Source organism: Lepus europaeus, chromosome X (genome assembly GCF_033115175.1).
Source record: "Lepus europaeus isolate LE1 chromosome X, mLepTim1.pri, whole genome shotgun sequence".
Taxonomy (NCBI): Eukaryota; Metazoa; Chordata; class Mammalia; order Lagomorpha; family Leporidae; genus Lepus; species Lepus europaeus.
In genome coordinates, this window is record NC_084850.1 from 77,242,789 (window position 1) to 77,262,036 (window position 19,248).

The window sequence follows — 19,248 nt, forward strand, 5'->3', positions numbered from 1 at the left end:
AATGGTTCATATAATATGTTTAGTTACTTGGGATTCTTGGGCCCTGCTCTTTTGAATCATAAATAAGTTGTATTCCAATTAGTTTCCAAAGGATTCTCTACAAGAAAACATTTTCTAATTTACATGAAAAATAAACCCTGATAATTAAAATTCTGTGTAAGAAGTTACACAGACACTTATAAATAAGAAAAAAATATAGTTAATAACCCATATTTGGAAGGGAAGAAATAGTAAATGAGAAATAAAAGAATAGACAAGATTGTGCACAACTCAACTTATATTTACCGAGCAGGTAAGTTGTGCAGAATTTTGAGGCTAACAATGTGAAGACAGAGAAGTGTACATCATTTATTTCTGTTAGCAAAGCTCCTTACAGTGTTACTGGGGAATTTGGTGAACAAATCAAGAAAGGTTCTAAATCACACATATTCATTCACATTCCAAATTATTCAGTGTAACATATATGTGTTCTGAAGATCAAAGCAGGGACAATCCAATATTGACCTCAAACTCCATTTGAAATCAAGGAATGTTTTATGGAAGATGTACATTAATTCAGTTTCTATTTGATTTTCACTTGTTGAGCCATAATTTCAAAATGACCCTAAAGAAATTTGCTATTTTACACTTATCAACAAATAAAAACTCAAATGATAAGAAAAAAGCCTCATTTATTTATATTTAAAAATAATAAATTTCATTGTGTATGTTTAATGTGTACAACATGGTGTTATAGGATATATATATGTATATATATATATATATATATACCAAATAGTACAGTGGTTGCTATAGTGGAACAAACTAACATAGTCATCGCCTCATATAGTTGCTCTTCCTCCACCCCATCAAAAGCAGCTTTACTCTACTTATTTAGCAAAAACCTTGAACACAATACACTATCATTAACTATAGTTCTCATGCTTGATTAGATATTACAACTTGATCATCCTACATATTTGCTGCTTTGCAGGAATTGACTTACAACTCCTCATTGCTGTCCCCTGACATACACACACACACACACACACACTACATCTTAAGATCCCCTGCTTTATTTTCTATTTTCATATATTTCATATATTTGAACAGCCTTATTTATCTGTACAGTGAATTCCTAGACAAACTGTCCTACAAAAGAAGATCAAAACTCACATCATTGTTCAACTACTAATAAGTTTGATGGCAATAAAAACAGGTCACTCCCAACTCTCTTAAGTTCTTCTACACCTATCTTATGTTTCATATCACATTCAAACTTCAAGTTCAAATTTGCTACTTGTCTCATTAACAAATATGTAATGGCACTGTAATTCCTTTATCTCTCTTACAATACAGGTTTACCTTAAAGACAAATAACCCTGATGGCAACATCCACTGGAAAGAAACATTGTGTGAAGTACCATGTTGAGCTATTAAAGATGGATTTGGAAGGCCCATTTAGTGGCACAGCAGGCTAAGCCGCTGCTTGCAATGCCAGGATTCCGAATGAGCTCCAGTTCGAGACCTGGCTGCTCCACTTCAGATACAGCTCCCTACTAATGTGCCTGAAAAAGCAGCAGATGATGGCCCAAGTAGTTGTGCACCTGTCATCTACGTGGGAGACCTAGATTGACTACCAAGATCATGGCTTCACTCTGGTCCATCACTGACCACTGCAGCCATCTGGGGAGTGAACTAGTGGATGGGAAGGTCACTTTCATTCTGCCTCTCCCTCTCTTTTTGTGACTTTCAAAAATGAATACATATTTTTAAAAGATTAGAATAAATATTTAAGATAGGTTGGTCAACTCCACCAGTTATGTATACCGAGAACAATATGCTACAGGAAATTAAGATCCTGAAAAAAAAAATGGTGAGATGTTTGTTTACAGGGAAAGTTTATATTGTTTTGTTTTTTTTTGTGTTTTCAGGTTTATTTCCTAATATTTGCCTTCAATAAAAATTTATGCTTTAGTAATAATACTATTCATTTTTATTTCTGTATTCAGAAAAATTGAATTGTTCACAAGACCATGTACATATATGTGCATAATGGCAATTCCTTATTCAAAGGCATTCACTTGCAACAACTGTAAAGCACATTTACCTTAACAAAAGGAGAAAAAAAGTCTTTGGGTAATTAACAGGATAATGAGCTCACATTATGGTATGGCTATTTTGCTTCATGTGAATAATAACAACAAAAAAAGTTGTAATGGATCATTCTTTTGTTTTGATTCTGTTCTCTTATTTCAAAATAAAACAGAAGAAACCAACAACACAATTAAAATTTCTCTATAGTCACAGGAAGCTAAAGGATGATTTCACAGAGGATCCAAACATTACCTAACCAACAGCACATATGTAAACAAGTGCTGCACGTTAAACTCTCTAATAACTAATAACCTAACCAAATATACACACTATCACATCTCAAACTTTTATATAAATATTACAGATTTAGCATTTCTAAGGAGAATTATTTCTGCAGTGTACGATTTGGGGAGAACTCTGGAATATATCCAATGTATTAATGCATTCAATGTATTAAACAGCCTTAACTTCTTTCATAACCATATATATTTCTCTCCTCTTTGTGACCATTTCATTTAATATGCTCCATAGCCATGTGGAAAAGTGCCAATATTCTCATACCTTTGCTTGATTTTGTCAGATTTTCTTCCAAAATGCTAAGTTTGAAATGACATCTGATGATAGTTTAAATTACATACTCTTGATTACTGGTGAGGTAGAGCATATTTTAATATTATTATAGATAAATCTGCATTCCTCTTATGTGAAATACTTATTCAAACTCTTCATTTTTGCATTAAGTTCCTTTTTGTTTTATTTCTGATTTGTGAAATTACTTTTTTTTTATTTGAGAGGCAGAAATTGTGTTTGTGTGTGTGTGTGTGTGTATGAGAGAGAGAGAGAGAAAGTGAGAGAGAGAAAGAGAGAGAGAAAGCATTCCCCTCTGCTGGTTCACTTCCCAAATGCCCTTAGGAGCCAGGAACTAGGAACCAAGAAACTCAATCTAGGGCTTCCACGTGGGTGGCAGGGACCCAAATAATTTGAGCCATCACCTATTGCCTCCCAGGTTGCACAATAGCAGGAAGCTGGAAAGCAGGAATCCAGAACCAGGAACAGACAAACCTTGAACCCAGGCACTCTGATAAGAGATGCGAACATTCCAACTGGCATCTTAACTACTAGACCAAATGCCTGCCTTTTATTTTATTTATTTGTTTGCTTGTCTTGAGAGACAGAGATACACAGGGAGAAAATTCTGTGAACTGAGAACACAATCTAGTTTTCCCACATGGGTGTTAAGACCCAATCACATGAGCCACACTACTGCCTTCCAGGGTGTTCACTGACAGAAAGCTGGAGTCAGAAGCTAGAGGTAGGAATCAAACTCAGGTATTCTAATACGCAATGATGTAATCTTAACGACTAGACAAAGTTATGGTGGAGTTTCTTTATATATACCAGTTATTAATCTATTGTTGTCCATATGTGTTTGAAATGCCTTTCATAGATTTGCAACCCATTTTTAAGCTTATTTTACAGTGCTTTTCTCAAGTGAGAGGTTTTTCTTTTAACATAGTCAAATGGTCTTTTTTTTTTGACAGGCAGAGTGGACAGTGAGAGAGAGACAGAGAGAAAGGCCCTCCAATGGCCGCTGCGGCTGGCACGCTGCGGCCGGCACACCGCGCTGATCCGAAGGCAGGAGCCAGGTGCTTCTCCTGGTCTCCCATGGGGTGCAGGGCCCAAGCACTTGGGCCATCTTCCACTGCACTCCCGGGCCACAACAGAGAGCTGGACTGGAAGAGGGGCAACCGGGACAGAATCCAACACCCCGACCAGGATTAGAACTTGGTGTGCCGGCGCCGCTAGGCGGAGGATTAGCCTGTTGAGCCATGGCACCGGCCCAAATAGTCTTTTTTTTTTTAAGATTTATTTTATTTATTTGAAGGATAGACTTACAGAGAGAGGTAGCTCCAGAAAGAGAGAGAAAGGTCTTTCATCTGCTGGTTCACTCTCCAAATGACCACAGCAGCCAGAGCTGAGCTGATCTGAAGCCAGGAGCCTGGGGCTTCTTCCAGGTCTCCCGTGCAGGCACAGAGGCCCAAGGACGTGGGTCATCTTCCACTTCTTTCCCAGGCCACAGCGGAGAGCTGGATCAGAAGTAGAGCAGCTGGGACTCAAACCGGCATCCATGTGAGATGCCGGTGCTGCAGACTGGGGCTTTAACCCACTGCGCCACAGCGCCGGCCCCCAAATAGTCTTTTATATCATATTTAAGAAGTCTGTCCTATGTTGATACCATAAAGATATATTTATATTTCCCTAGAAATTTTTTAATACTTTTTTTTCAAATGTTGGTTGTTAAACAATTTTTATTTTAGTATATGATGTAAATGGAACTTTAATTACTTTTTTCTATGAATACCCAATTATTCCTGTCATATTTTCCTTAATCTGAACAAATACTTTAAATTTAAAAAATGTGGTTCATACTCACCAGACTTGATGTATCATGCTATAATAATGAATGTTTCTTCATATAAATATTTTTCTAAAAGATTTTAGACTACGTCTACATTGTTATTTTTATTCACTAGAGTAATCTTTTAGTATCTAATTTTATTTTCATATTATAAATTACAACTTTTAAACTTTCAGTTACATCTTACATGTAATAGAATAGAAATTGACAGGCATTTTCTGCTAGATTTGTAATTCATGGTATATTCCCCACCAAAGACCATTTATAAATGAGTTCTTCAGCTCATTTTACTATTCCTGCTACTTTCTCTCATTATTTACGTAGAATCTACGTTGCTACTATTTCATGATCCCTATCTCCTAAATTGACTATCACAATTATATCTTCAACAACCTTATCTCTAATAGCTAATGTTCTGCTTTCTAGTTCATTTCATTGTGTTACATATATTCTTAATTTATGATCTGTCTGATTTGATAGCTCATCCACCCCTTGTTTTCTGTTACTTTGCACAATAGTCAAACAAAAATGTACTATGGTGATCATTTTCCAACTTTGGATTTTAAATGTACCCAAACTGGATGATCTAAATATTCAACCAGATTTTTCTGATCTGTTTGTGATTATCAATTCCATTTATAGAATATCGGCTGGTGCCGCAGCTCAATAGGCTAATCCTCCGCCTTGTGGCGCCGGCACACCAGGTTCTAGTCCCGGTCAGGGCACCAGATTCTGTCCCGGTTGCCCCTCTTCCAGGCCAGCTCTCTGCTGTGGCCCAGGAGTGCAGTGGAGGATGGCCCAAGTGCTTGGGCCCTGCACCCCATGGGAGACCAGGAGAAGCACCTGGCTCCTGCCTTCAGATCAGCGCGGTGCACCGGTCGCAGTGTGCTGGCCGTGGCGGCCATTGGAGTGTGAACCAACGGCAAAGGAAGACCTTTTTCTCTGTCTCTCTCTCTCACTGTCCACTCTGCCTGTCAAAAAAATAATAATAAAATAAAATAAAGAAAAAAAAAGAGTAGATATCATTATATAGTACCATGTTGTCTGGACTGTTACTGAGAAAATTTTAGCTCTATATCATATTTGTTATAATTAAAAATTCCTGCTTTATTATTTCCCCTACCTGTATAAAACCTAATACTCTTTTAAAATATCAACTTATTACAATAAGGAAATATCAACTTATTACAATAAGGAATATCAACTTATTACAATAAGGAAATTGACACAATAAATGGATGAAGATATCTTTATGCTAACTCTTAAAACACACTGAGAAGCTTGTCAACAAAGCAATGTCTAACCAAAAGGAAATTCATACTCAAAATGGTAGAAACTTTCATTGTGCTTTTGTTCACTCTTTTTCTGCTCCCTAGTGGGGCAGCATGTTGCTGTCAGGAGGAAGGCACTCACTTTGCAATTCCTCCCTTGGTAGGGAGGGGGGAGCGGAAAATAGAATGTAACTTGCTGGTAAGAGTCCAGCTTGTTTGGAGGCTGCTTAAGAAGATTGTTTGTTTTATCTCACCTGATTCAGAACACTGCTTAAATGGGGACATGGTTTGTATATCAAGCTGGAGGCTGACAAAAGCAGTGGTGGGCATTCTAGTACATGAAACCTGCAGAGGGACTGCAGATGTAAGGGTGTCAAGTGAAAAGAGATTATTGAAAGAGAAATACAATATAACATCTACAATCATGAGAAGATGCATGGAGAAATTAAGACATTTGCAAAAAGTCTGGTATACAAGAGAATTGGGGGATGAAAGCATGTATGTAAGTCACAGTCAGTTAAGAACTAGGAAGACCCTAAGCCTTCATGCTAGGATGATATTTAAGGTCTTCTTCTGTATGGAGTCAATCTGAAAATATCTGGAGATGTGTTGTTTCTTCAAATATCCACTTTTTAATAACAAAACAAAGCATTCAAAGTAACCAGTACATATGGCTCCTTCACAGAAACAGAATAAAGCTCCAGACATAGAGCTCACAGAAACACAGGTCTTTATTTAACAAAACTGCCAAACAATTGTCTTAAATATGCTTAATGAGCTAAAGAAGAATAAAGATAGATAACAAAATGAAATAAAAAATGATATATGAACAAACTGATAATGTCAAGAAAAAAGAAGAACTTATTTTTTAAATAAATGGAGGGGCCATTATCAAGGCTCAGAAAGTTAAGTTGCCACCTATGACACTGGCATCCCACATGAGGGCTGGCTCAAGTCCTGGCTGCTCCACTTCTAATCTATCTCTCCACTAAAAAAAAAAAAAAAAAAAAAAAAAAAAAAAAAAAAAAAAGCGAGAGAGAGAGTGAGAGCGAGCAAGGAATAAAGACAGAAGGAATGAGAAAAGTCTTCTATCTGCTAGTTCACTTTCCAAATGCTCTAAAAAACTGGGGCTTGGCTGGGCCAAAACCAAGAGCCCAGAACTTCATCTGGGCCGCCCGTGTGGGTGGTAAGGACTCAAGTAATTGAGCTATCATCACCTGTTATGTCCTAAGGTGTGCATTACCAAGAAGCTGCATCAAAAGTAGAGTGGGCACTCAAACCAAAGCATTCTGATATGGGATGCAGGTATCACAGGCTGCATCTTAACCACTGTGCTACAACACCTGTCTCTCAACAGCAGTATTGAAGAGGAGGACAAAAGGCAATTTGAAATTATCAAGTCTGAGGAGTTAAAAAAAAATAAAGGATGATGAACTTGCAGGACAGTACCAAGCAGATCAATATATAAATTTCTGTCTGCTCACAAAAGAAAGAGAGAAAAGAATGGAGACACATTGTAATCAAACTTCTGAAAGTCAAAGTCGAAGTAGGAATCTTGAAAGTGGTGAGAAAAAGTAACTTATCACATACAAAGTTCTTCAATAGATTATCAGCAGACCTCTGGCCAGATGACAATAGTATTATATGTTTAAAGTGTTGAGAGTAAAAAAAATCCTTTCAACAGAGAATATTATATCTGATAAAATTGTCCTTCAAAAACATGGGAGAAACTAAGACATTGCCAGTTAAACTAATTAAGTCCAGTACCACCAAAATTACATACTAAAAAGTATTAAAAATTCTTTCAAATTGAAGTGAAAGTACACTACACAGTAACTCAAACCTAAAGGAAAATATAAAAGTCCTTATTAAATCTAAATGTGTGGACAAATATATGAGCCATATACTTTATATTTTTGTTTCTAAGTCTTCTTTTATACTATATGGGATTTAAAAGACCAGACATAAAATTCATTACCAATTTGTGTTAAGGCTGTATAATAAATAAAAATAATTTGTGGCATTAGTAAAAATTAGTAATGGTGGAATTCTAAAGAAGAATTTTGTATGTAATTGAAGTTATTATCAGTTTAAAATAGATTACTTAAACTTTAAGAAGCTTTATGTAATCCCACTTATAGTACCAAAATGAGACATCTACAGAATATGCTCAAAAGACAGTAAGTAGGAAGTCAAAAGACGTCAAAAGAAAAAAAATCAAGAAACATAAAGGAAAAGAATAAAGGGGGACATGAGCCTCAAAAGTGGAATTACCTACAGGGAGCAAATAAAATATGTAAAAGCAAGTTCTCCCCTATCAGTAACTTTAAATAAATTAAGCTTCCCAAATAAAGGAGAAAATTAATGCAATGAATAAAAATACAAGATACAAATACATACTGATTATAAGAAACTCATTTTTAATCTAAAAGCATGCAAACGTGGAAAAAAAAACTGGAAAAATTGTTTCATGCATGTAATTACCAAAACAAAGTAGAGTGGATGTATAAATATAACATGAAACAAATATTAAGAAAAAATTCTGGACAAATAAAATCTACCAAAATTGAGTCATAAAGACAGAAAACTTCAATAGACCAATAACCAAGGCAGAGATTGAATCAATAATAAAGACCCCCCCCAAAAAAAACAGTCTTCACTTCTGAGTTATACCAAACTTTCAAGGAAGAAATAATTCCAATTCTTCTCAAAATATTCAAAACAACAGACAGGGAGGAAATCCTCCAAAACTCCATCTATGAAGCCAGGATTACCTTAATTCCAAAGCAGAAAGATATACAAAGAAAGAGAACTATAGACCAATATCTCTGATGAAGATAGATGTAAAAAATCCTCAGCCAAATACTAGCCAATCGAATATAAGAACACATCAGAAAGATCATTCACCTGGACCAAGTGGGATTTGGCCCAGGGATGCAGGGATGACTCAACATTTATGTGATACATCACATCAGCAAAATTGAGAATAAAAACCACATGATTATCTCAATATATGCAGATGAATAATTTGATAAAATAAAATATGCTTTCATGAAAAAAAAAAAACTTAAGCAAATTAGGTATAGAAGGAACATTCCTCAGCACAATCAAGACAATATGTGACAAACCCACAGCCATAATCATATTGAATGAGAAAATGTTGGAAAAATTGCAAGTAAAATCTGGAACCAGACAAGAATGCCCACCATTGCTATTCAATATAGTCCTAGAGCCATTAGGCAAGAAAAAGAAATCAAAGAGATATAAATGGGAAAGGAGGAAGTCAAATGATCCCTGTTTGCAAATCAAATGATCCTATATATAGGGACACCAAAGACTCCACTGAAAGACTGTTGGAACTCAAAAGAGAGTTTGGTAAGGTTGCAGGATATAAAATCAACACACAAAAATCAATAGCCTTTCTATACACAAGCAATGCCATGACTGAGAAAGAACTTGTAAAATCACCACCATTCACAATAAATACAAAAAAACCCTAAATATCTTGAAATAAATTTAACCAAGAATGTGAAAAATATTTATAATGAAAATTACAAAACATAAAAAAACAAATAGGAGACACACAAAAAGTGGGGAAAAATTCAAGTTTATGGATTGGAAGAATTAGTATCATCAAAATGTCCATACTACCCAAAGCAATTTACAGATTCAATGCAATCCCAAATCAAAATACCAATGACATTCCTCTCAGATCTAGAAAAACCAATGCCAAAACTTGTATGGAAACATAAGAAACCCCAAATACCTAAAGCAATCTTATGTAACAAAAACAAAACCAGATGAATCACAATGACAGGCTGCAAGGTGCACTACAGAGAAGTTATAATCAAAATATCCCTGTAGGGGCTGGAGCTGTGGCATAGCTGTCAGAGCTACCGCCTGAAGTGCCAGCATCCCATATGGCACCAATTCCAGTCTCAGCTACTCCTCTTCCAATCCAGCTCTCTGCTATGGCCTGGGAAAGCAGTAGAAGACGGCCCAAGTCCTTGGACCCCTGCACCCAAACGGGAGACTCAGAGGAAGTTCCTGGTTCTTGGCTGTGGATCAGCTCAGCTCTGGCCATTGCAGTCATCTAAGGAGTGAACCAGCAGATGGAAGATTTCTCTTTCTCTATCTGCCTCTGCCTCTCTGTAACTCTGCCTTTCAAATAAATAAATAAATCTTTAAAAACAATCCTTGTACTGGCACAAAAATAGACATGTAGACCAATGGATCAGAATAGAAAACCCAGAAATTAATTCACACATCTACAACCAACTAATCTTTGACAAAGGAGCTAAAATTAATTCCTGGAGCAAGGACAGTCTCTTCAATAAATGATACAGGGGAAATTGGATCTATGCATGCAGAAGTATAAAACAAGACCCTCACCTTACACCTTATACAAAAATCAACCTACAATAGATCAAGGATCTAAATCTACAACTGATATCATCAAATTACTCTAGGAAAATATCGGAGACACTCTACAAGACATTGGCATAGGCAAAGACTTCCTGCAAAAGACCCCAGTAGCACATGAAATAAAAGTAAATTTAGACAGATGTGATTAAATCAAGCAAAGAAGTTTCTGAGCTGCAAAGAAATACTCAACAAATTGGAGAGGCAACTATAGAGTGGGAGAATATATTTGCAAATTGTGCAACTAATAAAGGATTAATATCCATGATTTATAAAGAGCTCTAGAAGCTCAACAAAACAAAATAAATAATGTAGTTTAGGAATAGGCAAAGGACATGAACAGGCATTTTTCAAACATTGAAATTCAAATGGCCGATATGCACATAAAAAAATGTTCAGCATCACTAACCATCAGGGAAATGCAAACTAAAGTCACAATGAGGTTTCACATCATCCCAGTTAGAATAATTATACAAAAATAAAAAAATCAATAAATTCTAGTGAGAAGGTGGGGAAAATGTACCCTAATAAACTGTTGGTAGGAATGTAAACTAGTACTACCATTTTAGATGACAATATGGAGATTCCTCAAATATCTGAAAATAGATCTACCATATAACCCAGCCATTCCACTACTGGGAGTTTATCCAAATGAAATTAAATCAGTATATGAAAGTATTATCTTTACCCCCTTTTATTGCAGCTCAATTCACAATAGCTAAGATATCAAATCAACCTTCACATCCATCAACTAATGACTGGATGAATAAAATGTAGTACACACACACTATTTAATATTACTCAGCAATAAAAAGAATAAAATTCTATCTTTTACAATTAAATGGATGCAAATGGAAGCCATTATGCTTCGTGAAATAAGTCAGTACCAAAAAGACAAATATCACATGTTTTCTCTGATATGTGCCACTTAATATAGAATATAAAAATGTATAGGAAATGAGTTAGATATCGTGCTATGATTGTTGATTTCAGCCCTTATTTATACTGCTATGGCACTATGATCTTCCTACTTTTTCATTGTTGAATCTTATAGTTAGTGGTGAACTAAGTCTGCGATTATAGAGTTGAGTTTTTGCAACAATTAAACAAAAATAAAAGAAAGGAAGGAGTGTAGAGACTGAAGGAGGTAGTAGGGCAGGCTTGGGAAATATGGTTATCTTAGAACTGGGCTTATGAAATGCATGAAATCTGTTCTCTATATATTAATTATAAAAAACATTGCAAGAAGCAAAAGAAGATATTATATATTGACAAAAGGGTAAATTTAATAAGAGATAACAATTATATATATGTCAGAAATACAAATAAATGAAGCAAATATCAATATAATTGATAGGAAAAATATATAGCACTATAGCATTACTAAGAAACTTCCATACTTCTCCTCTTTCATCAATAAATATAAGAACCAGACCAAATATTAACAATGAACAACACAATAGATCAATGGATCAGCACATACATACAGAACACCACACCCAACAATATCATAACAATTTTTTTCTCAACTGAATATGAACTAGCCTCCAGTAATAACCAAATTTTAAGCTTAACAAACAAACATTAATAAGTTAAAAATGATTGAAATCATACAAAAGCTGCCTTTAATCACAATGAAATAAAATTATAAATCAATATTGGAAAGGAAATTGGAAAAATCACAATTATGTGGAAATGAAAAGATACCCTCTTAAAAACTCAATATTTTTAAAAATAAATCACAAGGGATATTACAAAATATCTTTGGAACAAAACAATGTGAAAACACAGCATACAAAGAGGGAAATTTATAGCTAAAATGCTAACATTAAAAAGAAGGAAAATATCAGATCAATACTATACTTTTACACATTAGGAAAAACAAAAGAAACTAAATGAAAATCCATAAAAAATCTGTATCCAAAAGTGTGTCTTTGAAAATCTCAAAGCATTAACAAACATTTTTGTATATTGACTAAGTCATATATGGAAGTCATTTTGTACGTTGACTAAGTCATATATGGAAGAGGGGACATTGCACTCAAGTTTACAGAAATGGAAATGATCATAAGGAAATAGTATGAACAGTTATACATTAAAAATATGGGAAAGCTAGATGGCATTGAGTAATTCCTAGAAACAAAAAAAAATCTATAAAGGCAAAACATGACTAAATAGAATATTTAAACATATTTGTAACTAGTAAGTAGAATGAACCAGTAATCAAAGTCTCCCAATAGAGAAAAGCCCAGGACTAGATGATTTGATTGGTGAAATATACTGAATCTTTATACAATTAACTTTAATCCTCACACACTCAAAAAAAATGAAGAGAAAGGAATATTTGCAAACTGATATCATGAAGCTAGTATTATCCTAATGCAGAACTCAGAGACATTCAGAAAACAAAACTTCAGGCCATTTATCCTTGATGAATACAAATGCAAAAATTTTCAGCAAAAACAAGAAAACTAAATTTACAGAATGTTAAAAAGGTCAAAAATATGGGATTTATCCCTGAAATGCAAGATGTTTCAGCATACATAAATCAATAAGATAATCAACATTAACAAAATGACCAAAAAAGTGATAATCACAATAGATACAGAAAAAAAAATTTGACAAAATTCAATACATTTTCATGATTAAGAACCTTCAACAAATAGGAGGAAATTATCTCAACATAATAAAAGGCATTTGTGAAAAACCCACAGCCAACATCACATTCAACAGTAACATAATTGAAAGCTTCTCTACCAATATCAAGAATAAGGGGAAATATTCACTCTAGACTCTTCTATTCAGCACAGCAGTGGAATTCCTATCTAAAACAATGAAGCAAGAGAGAGAAATATAGAGCAACCAAATCAACAAGGAAAAAATAATTTCTCTTCATATGTGACATGATTTTATGTGTAGAAAATCTTAATGGTGCTTTCAGAAAGTCTTAACACTAACAAGTAAAATTAGTAAAATTATAGAATACAAAATCATCATGCAAAAATTAATTTCATTTATGTACACTAACAACAAACACTCTTAGAAGGAAAAATCTAATTTATAATGACATCAAAAATAATTTAAAATCTTAGGATGGATCTTAACCAAGGAATTGAAAGACATAGACACTGAGAACTACAAAAACACTGATAAAACAAATTAAAGAAAACTAAAGACATCTCTTCCCATGTTCATGGATAAGCAAACTTAATATTGTTAAAATTTTGATACTATCAAAATTGCTCAGTAAGTTCACTACAATCTCTATGAAAATAATATTGACACACTTTTCTTAAATAGAACAAAATCTAAAATTATTCTAATGCAGACTGGAACCACAAAGGATTCCTATTAGCTGAAACAATCTTCAGGGAAAAAAAAAACCCTGAAAGCTCTCATTTCCTGCTTTCAAGATATATTACAAAGAAGCAGTAATCCACATGTCAGCACTGACATAAAACAGATGCATACATTAACAGAACATAGTAGGAAATCCAGGAATAATCCTACATATAAATATGAAGGGACTTCACATAATTCATGAAACGAAGGAACTAAAAGATGAAATTGTTTTAAATCTAAATTTATTTCTCAAACTAAGTTTAATCAAGTTCATGACAATTTCATAAATGAAGATATCAGCCAATTAGTACATGCTTAAAGAACTGAAAGTCTTGAGAACTTAGCCATGTCAACTCAGGTTTTTTTGTATTATTAACTGAAGAAAAATTAGTTCCCTGCAATTTTTAAAAAATATTAACAAAATGAGGTTAGAAGGAACCAAATCAAGACTAGGAGTTACAAGCCTAATGACTTACAAGGAAAACTCACACAGAATCGCCCTTATTTTATGACAAAAATGAATGGGAGTTCATCATCAAGGCCAAAGACTCTCTAAGGAGGATTTCTGGGTATTGTTCCTTTAAAGCTTTGGCTAACTTCTTCAAAATACTCAATTAAGAAAATGTTATCATTATTTTACACTCTGGAAAGTCCATGAGAGAAAATCTTTATAATATTCTTTATTAACCTTATTTATTTATTTGCTTGGCAGACCAACAGGGAGAGTGATTTGGAGAGACAGAGACAGAGAGAGAGAGAGAGAGAGAGAGAGAGAGAGAGAGAGATTCACAGAGACAGATCACAACAACCATGTTTGGAACAGGCTGAAGCCAAGATCCAAGAACTCCACCCATGTTTTCCACATGGGTGGCAAGGGCCCAAGTACTCAAACCATCTTTTGCTGCCTTCCTAGACACTTTATCAGGAAGCTGAAGCTGAAGCTGAAGCAGAGCAGTTGAGACTCCAGTTGGCACTCTGATATGGGATGCTAGGGTCACAAGTGGTGGGTTAACCACTTGTTAACCAATGCCAGCTGCAGCATGAAAAAAAAATCTTTTCAGTATTGCAAAAAGTGATGCCATAAAGTTTGCTCTTGATTGGTCTGCTTTCGCTTTGACTAAACCACTTCTACCTCCTGTTAGAATTTGATTGTATTTGGTGTTCAGGATAGTCTAGGTAATTCCACGGTTAATCTTCTGTTAGAATTCTTGAAAAACAAATGCTTCAGAATCTTGATTCTACTTGTGTAAAATTTCCATTGCAAGCTCTAATCTAATCTGAAGTTGTTCTGGACACGGCAGTTTTGGCACTCAGTGATCAGAAATTTAGTTCTGCTTTAATTTTTGAGTGATATTTGTGGAAGTTGAACCAATTGAGAAGTCTACTATGTTGGCTATTGCTTTTGCTGTTAAGTTCTGACCTTCTTCAGTTAGAGCAAGGGGAATGTTAATGTTTTCCTCACAAATTGATGTAGCTGGTCCATCGTCGTGAACTTCATCTTCAATATTTTCTAGTCTCTTATTAAAAAGAGTTATCCACTTGTAGACTTATCATTTCTTTGGAGCATTGTCACCATATGCTTTCCATGAAATATCAGTGATTTCACTTTTCTGCCATCAAAGTTTCATCATAAATTTTGTTTGTTCTTTCTTACAATTTATCAAAATTCATGTTGCTTTAATAGGGCTGTTTGGGAATTGATTTTTTGTCCTTCTTAGTGCCTCAAATTATATCCTATCAGACATAGTATAAAAAGTATGAATTTATTTTGGTGCAAAAATATTTTGCAATCTGTTTTCAGTATTTTTCACCACATGAATTTCCAAGTACCTTTTAAAGACATCATAGACCAAATATACCTAGCAGATATCTACAGAACCTCCCATCCTATAGCCAAAGAGTACACATATTTCTGTCTGGTACATGAAACATTCTCTAGGATTGACCACATGCTAGGACGCAAAGCAAATCTCAGCAAATTAAAAAAAAAATCTAAGTCATACCATGCATCTTCTCAGACCACAATGCAATGAAGCTGGAAATCAACAACTCAAGAATCTCTACATCATATGCAAACATGAACAACATGTTACTGAGTGAATAGTGGGTCATAGGAGAAATCAAAAAAATTCTGGAAACAAAATGAAGATGGCAATACAACATATCAAAATTTGTGGGATATAGCAAAAGCAGTGTTAAGAGGAAATTTTATAGCAACTGGTACCTACATCAAGAAATTGGAAAGGCACCAAATAAAAGAACTATCTATGTATCCCAAGGATCTAGAAAAAAACCAGCAAACCAAACCCAAAACCAGTAGAAGGAAAGAAATAATTAAAATTAGAGAAGAAATCAATAAAATTGAAAACAAAAAAAAAACAATACAAGAGATCAACAAAATGAAGAGCTGGTTTTTTGAAAAAATAAAATGGACACACCATTGGCACAACTAACCAAAAAAGGAGAGAGAAGACTCAAATCAATAAAATTAGAGATGAAAAAGGAAATGTAAAATCATACACCATAGAAATAAAAATAATCATCAGAAATTACTACAAAGAGCTGTGTGCAAAGAAACAAGGAGACCTAGAAGAATTGGACAGATTCCTGGACACATACAACCTACCTAAATTGAGCCATGAAGACACAGAAAACCTAAACAGATCAATAAACAAGATGGAAATTGAATCAGTTATAAAGACCCTCCCAGCAAAGAAAAGCCCAGCACCAGATGGCTTCATTGCTGAATCCCTAAATCCAGAAAAGATGCAACAGAGAAAGAAAACTACAGACCAATTCCCTGATGAACATAGACTCAAAAGTTATCAACAAAATTCTGGCCAATTGAATTCAACAGCACATCAAGAAGATCATTCACCCAGGCCAACTGGGATTTATCCCTGGTATACAGGGATGGTTTAACATTCACAAATCAATCAATGTGCTAAATAACATTAAAAATTGAAGAACAAAGACCATATGATTGTCTCAATAAATGCAGAGAAAGCATTTGATAAAATATAATACACTTTCATGATGAAAACTCGAAGCAAATTGGGTCTAGAAGGAACATTCCTCAACATAATCATGGCAATTTATGACAAACCCACAGCCAGCATCCTATTGAATGGGGAAAAGTTGGAAGTGTTCCCACTGAGATCCAGAACCAAACAAGGATGCCCATTCTCACCATTGCTATTCAATACACTCCTGGAAGTTTTAGCCAGAGCCATCAGGCAAGAAAAATAAATCAAAAGAATTCAGATTGGGAAGGATGAAGTCAAACTATCCCTATTTGCAGATGATATGATTATATATATAGGGGACCCAAAAGACTCCACTAGGAGACTACTGGAACTCATAGAAAAGATTGGCAAAATAGCAGGATATAATATCAACACACAAAAAACAAGAGCCTTTGTATACACAGACAATGCCACGGCTGAGGAAAAAAACTTCTAAGATCAATCCCTTTCCCAATATCTGCAAAAAAATTAAATACCTTGGAATAAATTTAACTAAGAAGGTCAAAGATCTCTAAGACGAGAATTACAAAACTTTAAAGAAAGAAATAGAAGAAGACATGATAAACAGAAAAAAAAACCTTCCATGTTCATGGATCGGAAGAATCAATATCATCAAAAGGTCCATTCTTCTGAAAATAATTTACAGATTCAATGTGATACCAATCAAAATACCAAGGACATTATTCTCAAATCTAGAAAAAATGATGATAAAATTCATTTGGAAGCACAAGAGACCTCGGATAGCTAAAGCAATCCTATACAACAAAAACAAAGCTGGAGGCTTCACAGTACCAGATTTCAAGACATGCTACACAGCAGTTATAATCAAAACAGCCTGGTACTGATACAAAAGCAGATGGATAGAAAAATGGAACAGAATAGAAACACCAGAAATCAATCCAAGCATCTACAATCAGTTTATATTCGACCAAGGAGCTAAAACCTATCCCTGGAGCAAGGAGAGTCTCTTCAACAAATAGTGCTGGGAAAACTGGATTTCCATATGCAGAAGTATGAAGCAGAACCCATACCTTACACCTTACACAAAAATCCATTCAAAATGGATTAAAGACCTAAATCTACAACCCAATACAGTCAAATTGCTTGAGAGCATTGGGGAAACCCTGCAAGACATTGGCATAGGCAGAGTTCCTGGAAAAGACCCCAGAGGCACAGGTAATTAAAACAAAGATTAACAAGTGGGATTACATCAAATTGAGAAGGTTCAGTACAGCAAAAGAAACATTCAGGGAAGTAAAGAGGCAACCAACAGAAAGGGAGAAATTATTTGCAAACCATGCAACTGATAAAGGATTAATAACCAGAATATATAAAGTGATTTAAAAAAACCTCAACAACAGCAAAGCAAACAACAGTCAAGAATTGGGCAAAGGACTTAAACAGACATTTCTCAAAAGAAATACAAATGGCCTACAGACACGTGAAAAAAATGCTCAGGATCACTAGCCATCAGGGAGGACAAACGAATAAATGATAACATTTTTGTGTTAAATTCTATAACAAATTTAGGAGAGTGAACATCAAAGGAACATGAAACCAAATTATTATGGAGAGGGGCCATGTAATACTTCATAGAGAAAATAATACTCAGATTGGGAAGATCTTAGCTACATTAATGCAAAATGGATTAGAGGTTTTCTAGACAAACTATTCTATAAATGTGTAGATAGGAGTATAGATAAAAATAGAGGTTCCAAATCAGTTCCAGAATGGATGTAGATATAAATTGGAAGATGAGGAATGGGGAAAAGGGAGTGGTCAAAAGATGTAACTACCGAGGTAAAAAGTGGGCAGATATGCAAGAACTTTACAAATCAACCATGCCAGGGCCAGTGCTGTGGCACAGTGGGTTAAAGCTCTTGCCTGAAGCACCAGCATCCCATATGGGTGCCGGTTTGAGACCCGGCTGCTCCACTTCCTGCCTGGCTCTCTGCTGTGGCTCAGGAGGGCAGTAGAAGATAGCCCAGGTCCTTGGGCCCCTGCACCCACGTGGGAGACCAGGGAGGGGGGAGCTCCTGGCTCCTGGCTTCAGATCGGCACAGCTCCGGCTGTTGCGGCCATCTGTGGAGTGAGCCATCGGATGGAGGACCTCTCTCTCTCTCTCTCTCTCTCTCTCTCTGCCTCTCCTCTCTATGTGTAACTCTGACTTTCAAATAAATAAATCTTTAAAAAAAATGAACCATGTCAAGGAAACACCAATATCTGAAGTACATCAACCCAGAAACAGTGGTTGCCTTACTGTTGGGGAAGTTCTAGGATCTGATTGAGAAGTTTTATATCAACGATTGTTTCTATCCATCTGAGTACCTGGGGAACACATCCAGGGCATCTTAAACTTGTATAGTTAACCAGAGCTGTGTAACTTCTTTCTGATGAAGCCCATGTCCATTTGGATGTCCAGAAATGAATACACATAATGTTCCACTGTGAATTCTTCTCCAAGAGTGGCCCCCGGATGTGCCACCCTGTAAGAGAAGAGGATAGGACTCTGAAGCAGTATCCTGCACCGTACTACCCAGAGCTGTATATCCTCAAAGGGGGCTACAGAGACCTCTTTCCATAATATATGGAGCTGTGTGAACCACTGTCCTATGCATCACCTGAACAGCAAGGCTGAGCTGTTGAGGTATCAAAGCCAGAGCAAAGCATAGGAAGGAGAATGGCAGCTGAG